This window comes from Triticum aestivum, chromosome 7D, assembly GCF_018294505.1.
Source record: "Triticum aestivum cultivar Chinese Spring chromosome 7D, IWGSC CS RefSeq v2.1, whole genome shotgun sequence".
In the NCBI taxonomy this organism is placed as follows: Eukaryota; Viridiplantae; Streptophyta; class Magnoliopsida; order Poales; family Poaceae; genus Triticum; species Triticum aestivum.
The window spans coordinates 64,755,634-64,762,891 of record NC_057814.1 but is presented as its reverse complement, the minus strand read 5'-3'; the positions used below and the strand labels follow the sequence as shown (position 1 = coordinate 64,762,891).

The 7,258-nt window shown below is 48.0% G+C and overlaps 1 pseudogene; it reads right to left on the bottom strand.

Moving 5' to 3' along the window:
* Positions 1-1,795: 1,795 nt before the first annotated feature.
* Positions 1,796-4,068, bottom strand: LOC123164352 (3-ketoacyl-CoA synthase 12-like; annotated as a pseudogene).
* Positions 4,069-7,258: the final 3,190 nt, after the last annotated feature.

Sequence of the window (7,258 nt, the reverse complement as noted above, 5' to 3'; positions counted from 1 at the left end):
CCTCGACCTATGCCCCCCCTTCAAGATGTTTATCAAAATTAAACGAGCCGAAGGCGAGAAGGAGGTTCCCTCGCACCGGAGGCGCCATGTCACACCACGACGGACAATGCGCCGCACAAACCAGCACGCCGCACAAACCAGCACGCTTCACGACCGAAACACACTTCGACCTATGCCCCCCCTTCAAGATGTTTATGAAAATTGAACGAGCCGAAGGCGAGCAGGATGTTCCCTGGCGCCGCAGGCGCCGTGTCACACCACGACAGACAACGCGCAGCACGAACCAGCACACCGCACGAACCAGCACGCTGCACGACCGAAACACACTTCGACCTATGCCCCCCCTTCAAGATGTTTATGAAAATTTAGTAAAGTTATACACCTGTGCCAGCAGGAGGTTCCCTCGCGCCGGAGGCACTGTTCTTCAATTTAGTAAAGTTATACACCTGTGCCTCTGCTAGTGTACACCTGTGCCTATACAGAATTCACACTATTGAATGATTATGAAGACTGCCGTTTTGCATTAAAAAGTTGCTGTTTTTTTCTTACTTGAAAGGTCACATTTGATAGTGTTGGTAGTCCCCGCCGGTAACTACCCCATAAATCTCCATTACCCGGAAATATAATGGGAATAAAAAGGGAAACAGGGAACCAACCGCATGAACTGGTATTTTCTTTGTGTTATCGCGTGGAAAGGGAAAACAAAAAATTCTGGTAGTTCGAGGGTCAAACTGCAAAACGCAGGAAACCACAAACCGGAAAGGGAAAACCGAGAACCAACCGCGCGAGCTGGTCTTCCCTTGCGGGAGCGCTCCGCGCGCGACACTTGTCACGCGCGGAGAGCTCCCGAACCGCTCGTTAAGCGCTCCGAAGGAGCGCTCGTTAACTAGTTGCTCTCAACCTACGACTCGGTATAAACGAGACATACGCGCCCCACACTCCTGTGCGGCCTGCACAAATCACAGAAAAAAAAGATATGACAATCGATTAGGGTGAATGAGACCTAACTATAACCCGGATATATAGCTGAGTTATAGAGAAATTATTTTTTTCTTCCATTGCAACACATGAACATGTTTGGAGTAATAGATAATAGATAGATATTTTCCATCGTTATAGAATCATATAATTCAAATTACATATGTTTAGTATCTATGTTAACGTATACTCTTTTCGTCCCATAATGTAAGACTTTTTTTGACATTACCGTAGTGTCAAAAAAATTGTCTTGCATTATGGAAGAAGGGAGTACAAAATATATTTCACCAATGTTCAATACGCGAACAAGAACAAGTTGCGAGCGGCACCTCACTAGTTTACCGGTATTTGTACCCCTAATATTCCCTGGGCAATGCTAGACCTACATAAGGTTTGTTACGTGTTCTACGTAAACAACAACGTGAAGAGAGATTATTGGATCGATTGGTGGGAAGGGGCCCACCCCCATTAAAATCAGGGGGCCAAGAAGTTTATGGTATGGAAAATTACGTAGCCTTTGGTAGCCCCCTTAGTAGGTGTAGGATTATCGATATTCTTTGGAGAGAGAAGCTCTCCACTGTTCATGCTTTTATTTATCAGATAATCCTACACCTACGAAAGAGGTTACGAAGGCCTACTTAAACTTCCTATCTAAACCTATCGGGCCCCCTGATTTTAACGGGGGTGGCCCCTTTTCCTCTAGTGATCCAGTTAAAACCTTCCACATTACTCATTACGTAGATCACGTAACAATTTTTACGTAGCTCTAGCATTACTCTCTTATTTATCGGATTGTGCTATGCGGCGTCCACGAGTGTTAGAACAGCACGGAGTCGTCATCAGTGTCATTAATCCAGCGTACTTGTCCAGGGACGTGTTGGCTGTGCTCTCTAGCGGGTACTCATCGATGCAGTCGGCCCACGCACCCTTGTCCTTCATATCACGATTCACATCCCACATGCAGCTGTTGCACTTGAAGCCCGATCCGAAGGTCACCAAGAGCACCCTGTCCCCTCTCCTGAGCCTCCCCTTGGCCTCCATGTACGCAAGCACGTACCACACGCTGCTGGCCGACGTGTTTCCCCAGCGGTGCAGCGTCATCCTCGACGGCTCCACGTCTGCCTCCTTGAGCCCGAAGTTCTTCTTCACGGCGTCGATGACCGCAACCCCGCCGGAGTGGAGGCAGAAATGGTCGACCCCGGTCTTTAAGTTGACATCGATCTTCACTCGCTGGCGTCGCTGCATTTTCTGCCACGTAAAGCTGGCGGCAAGCCGGAGGAGCTCCCTAGCAGGGAGGATGTAAGGGACGAGGCGTTTCAGGTTGGCGGCGAAAGCTCGGACGGCAGCCTTTGGGAGGGTCTTGTACTCTTGTTGATGCTGAACCCGACAACGTTATCTGCGTCCTCACGCTGAAAGATTGCGAGAGTATGCATCGTCGTTAGCGGCCACGGTGGCGCGCACGAGGCGGCCTAATTTCATCTTCGCGCGTTCGCGGAGTGCGGGGTCGCTTGTGAGCAGCGCCGCTGCCCCGCCGCAATGGGAAAGGCATAGTCCCAGCATCATGGACCTGTCTGTGCCCCCGTAGTATCCAGGCGAGAGCACCTCCGTCGACACCACGAGCGCCAGAACTGGGCGCGGTGAGCGTGCCCGCATGACATTCTGGACGATATCCAACGAGACCAGCGTCGCGCTGCAGCCCATGCCAGAGACGTTGTACGCCACGACGTCGTCGCGCATGCCGCAGTGGTGCGCGATCCGCGAGGCGAGGCAAGGATGCGGGTTGAACATGTTGACGTTGACCACAAGCACGTCCACGTCGCGGGGACCGAATCCGGTCTTGGAGAAGAGGCCGGCGACGGCGTCGATGGAGAAAGCATCCATCTCGTCGAGAGCGTCCTGGTGGGTGAGGCACTTCTCGCGGCCGGCCAAGACGCCAGAGGGGAGGTAGGTCTGCTCACCCAGGCCAGCGCGAGACGTTAGGCGGAAGAGGTAGCGTAACACGACGTTCGTTTGTCGAACAGCGCGGACACGGTGTCCTGAAGACTTTCGGGCTCAGGCAAATTTACTGTCAAGTCCCTTTACAGTGAGCTATCCCGGGGCCATGTCCCTATGGCTGCCGCGGGGCTTTGGAAGGCTAGAATTCCTCTCAAGATCAAGGTGTTCCTCTGGAAACTTTGTCAAGACCGCCTTCCTACTTCTGTCAATATTGCCAAACGCAATGGCCCGGCCGCTGGCCCTTGCGCGTTGTGTGGCGTTCCGGAAGACGCTGACCATGTGTTCTTCCGTTGCTCCTTGGCGCGCTTTGCCTGGAGCGCAGTCCGGGAGGCCGCGGGGGTGGATTGGGATCCACACTCCCGCCCAGAGCTAGTGTCGTCTTTGTCCTCAGCCCAGGGTTCTTCGCGTCGTGTTATGTGGACAAGTGCGGCGGCCATGTTGTGGGCTTTGTGAAACATTCGTAACAAGTTTACAATTGAGGGTGTGTTCCCCTCTCACCCCGCTGACGTAATCTACAAATGCATCTTGTTCTTGCAGCAATGGCCCCGCTGGGAAGGCAACAGGACTCTGATCTACATCTGCTGGCTCTAGCTCGCCTGCGTTCTGTCTACTCCACGTCACGAGCCCCGACGCCTCCTTCCGCAATCTCATAGGGATGGGTGGCCCTTTTGGTAGTGTTTCCTCCGAGCCTGCGTGCTCTTAAGTTGGCTGGACATGCCATGTAATGCTTTTTTCGTTTCGCTTCGGGTATGTCTTAGACTACGGGAGACTGGGTCTCTTTTTGTCCGTTTCGTTGGTTGATTGTGCACGCTGCCTGTGTTGAGGGCTTTATTAATTTAAAGCCGGATGTCCCTGACTTCTATGTTCTAAAAAAAAGAGGTAGCGTAACTCGGACATGCCGAGATGCTTGTTGCGTTCGGCCATTGCGACCGTCATATCTGTCGTCACCTTCCGGTCGTTTGCCGGTTTATAGCAAACGTAATCGAGGAGGTAGCACTGTGAACGCCGGCGACGGGAGGCGGCCGTCCAGGCCAGGTAGGTCGAAGCCATGGTTGCCAGCAGCACGGGAACTGCAAACAAACGGATCAGCTCCATCCAGACCAATGTTTCTGGATGATGCACCTTAATTTGGATCCGGAGAACCGATGAAGGGGTGTACATATACTGTAGCTTGTGAAGTTGTGATCGACCAAGTACATACGTTCTGAGGGAAGTTGGAGGTTAGTGGAGTAATTGATAAGAGTTGCCCATGCTATTCTACAACTTCTTGTGAAAGTTGATAATTTTTCTTCGATTGCCTACTTAGAAAGATATTTGCTTATTATCTGAGGTAAACTAATTCTCAACAGTATGCCATAAAACTTAGGACCATGATACGTGCTACACATGTGGCACAGACACACGGCAACTCCGAACATTTTTTATGACAAGTTCAGTGACACGAGGATGGCAACTTTAGTTCTCAAGCATGGTAACTTCCATTTAGATGGCAGGTTTCAGTTTTTTTTTTTGGTTTTTTTTCTTTTTGGGTGGCAACTTTAGTTGTAAAAAACAGTAGGACCAGACTGCTTCATGCCACAAGTGTGGCACTTGTCATTGGGGACAACTTAACGCAATTATCTATAATCCCCCAATTAATATATAGGTGTAGCCATCGGGGTCTCTATTTCTCATGGGCCTGAAAAATTGTTCGCATCTACCATCAGATCAATATCGATAGGTTTGAAACGTGCGCCCATTGTTTATCTTCCACCACATGTTCTTCCTCCCGCATGATCGTCTTCCTCCCGTAGCCCAGCCCCCTACCGTCGTTATTGTCCGCCGCCCTAGCCATCCGTCTAAGCCCAGCCGCAACAGAGAACAACTCTGGCGATCTGCTGCATCCCACCACCCCTAAGATAGATAAAGGGGCAATGGCTCCACCCTAAGATGAGTTAACCGCAGAAAACTTGCGGCCAGGTTTGTAGAGAACCACCTAGTCATGAATCTGTTGCAAAAATCACCGCCTTCCTAGTAATCTTTTTGCAGAAAGCACTGATCGGGGGATTTGGCACATTTGATCACTTTCTGACAATGGGGCCGGATTATAAGGAGCAGACTTGGCGAAAAACACTGGACAGTGGGGCCTCTTCGTAAATAGCAGAAACATGAAGGACAAAAACTTAAAACTCTCAAAAGATAAGGTTATCTTCTCCCGCCTGTACGTGGGAGCTCATGGCCGTAGGGTACAAATGAGCTCATACTTGGCAGTTGCTGGCTCATGGTGGGTGGCGGATCCGGCTTCAACCAACACCCTCAGGCGTCCTGGAGAGATAGGGGGAGCTGCGTGAGAGAGAGAAGGGAGAAGGGAGGAGAGACAAGGGCAGAAGGAGATCGAGAGGGGCGACGGTGGTGCCTGGTGCACTGGTGGCGGCGAGCTGCGTGGAAGTCTGCTCTGCGGCGTGGGCCTTGGCGCGCTTGGAATGCCCGGACGACACGCATGCTCTAGAGCTGGTGATGCAGAAGCTTGGGGTGGCGGTTACTCACCGGATCGATCAATCCGGTCGATCTCGAGAGTGCGAAGGTAATTGAAAAACAAAATGATAATAAAACATCAGTAAAGAGACTTAATTGGACACAGAAAGGTCATAACACTCGTTCACCCGCATAAACATGATTACAACAAAAGTTTTCGGAATCTCCTTGAGTCACCCATCAAAAAAGATTGGAGGCTATGAGCGATGAATGATTTTGGGCCAAGGATGTTCCCCTAAAAGTGCAAGATGTTGAACTGCAAGATCTTTCCAGAGTGCCAACGAAGGTCTTCGACTCGACAAAAATACAACCAACACGACATAGGAACATAAATCATCAATCCAAATAATCGAATGGAAGGATACAAACCTCTTTTGCTCCATGTCACTGTAATAGTAGAGAAATAATCAATATGTATTTATTCATAAAAGCATATAACCATTAAAGTAGAGACACATACAAAGACCACAAAACTAAAGAATCTGACCCCCTCCCCCACCTTTCAGCAACAAGAGGCAGCCGTAGGCAAGGAGAACGAATGAATCTTCGGTAGTGGTTGCGGTTCTTCATATTGCCCTGAAGGCTGAAGCCCTAAGTTTAGGATTGTTAGCCCATTAGAGAACATATTACCCATTATTATTTTGTAGACAAATAAATTTGGGTCAGTCATATAAGGGGGATTACTGCTATCCTACAAGCCTTGCACATTTTGGTCTAACAAAGAACCTACACTGGTAGAAAAAAGGCCTTTAGTCCCGGTTCGCAAAGGCCTTTAATCCCGGCTGTGCAACCGGGACTAAATATGCGCGACTAAAGACCCCCCCCCCCTTTAGTCGCGCCTCTTACGAACCGCGACTAAAGGCTTTAGTCCCGGTTCTCGTGGCTAACCAGGACTAAAGGCCCGTGCTTTAGTCCTGGTTCTCGTGGCTAACCGGGACTAAAGGCCTCCTCCGCAGGTTTAAACCTGGTTTTTTTGTGAATTTTTTTAATTTTTTTTATTTTCAAATTTCTGAATTATTTTAACCTCTAATCTCTAATCAGCACCCCTCATCACTGCTCAATTTATCCTCTAATCTCTAATGACCCCTCATCATTCCAAATCATCTAACTTCCCGGACGGTCACCCATCCTCTCACTACTCCAGCCTGAGCACGCTTAACTTCCGGGTTCTATTCTCCCTCGTTTCCAACTCTGCACTTGTTGTTTTCCTGACAATAGTAGGATGTCAATTCTATTAACCCTCAGGAATTTAGCTTGAGCATGAAGTGACACATTTCACTGTTTGAGTTTGAAACTATTGTTTTAAAAAACAATAATTATTTAGTAACACTAATATTTCTGGAATAATTAGTTTGACCACTGTTTGACCAGATTTGACCAAAATTTTAAAAAAAAACCAAAATAATTATTTAGTAACACTAATATTCTAGAATAATTAGTTTGACCATTGTTTGACCACACTTTGACCACAATTTGAATTTTTTTGAATTTTTTTGCCTCTCCAGATCTTAAAAGCCCCGTATCTTTTTTCCGTTAGGTTTTTGAGGATTTTGAAAATGTGTAACTTTTCGAGTAGATGATTTTTCATATAAAAAACTTTTTCATCCGAGTTCGTATGCAAAAGTTATGCCCATTTTAAGAAATTACAGAAAGATTTTGCAAATAAAGTCGAAATTCATAATTGTTAATTTTCCCAACAACTAATAGACCACATATCACATGAGAAACTTATTTTATTTTATTTTTTTGACATTTCCATCATTTTCTTTTG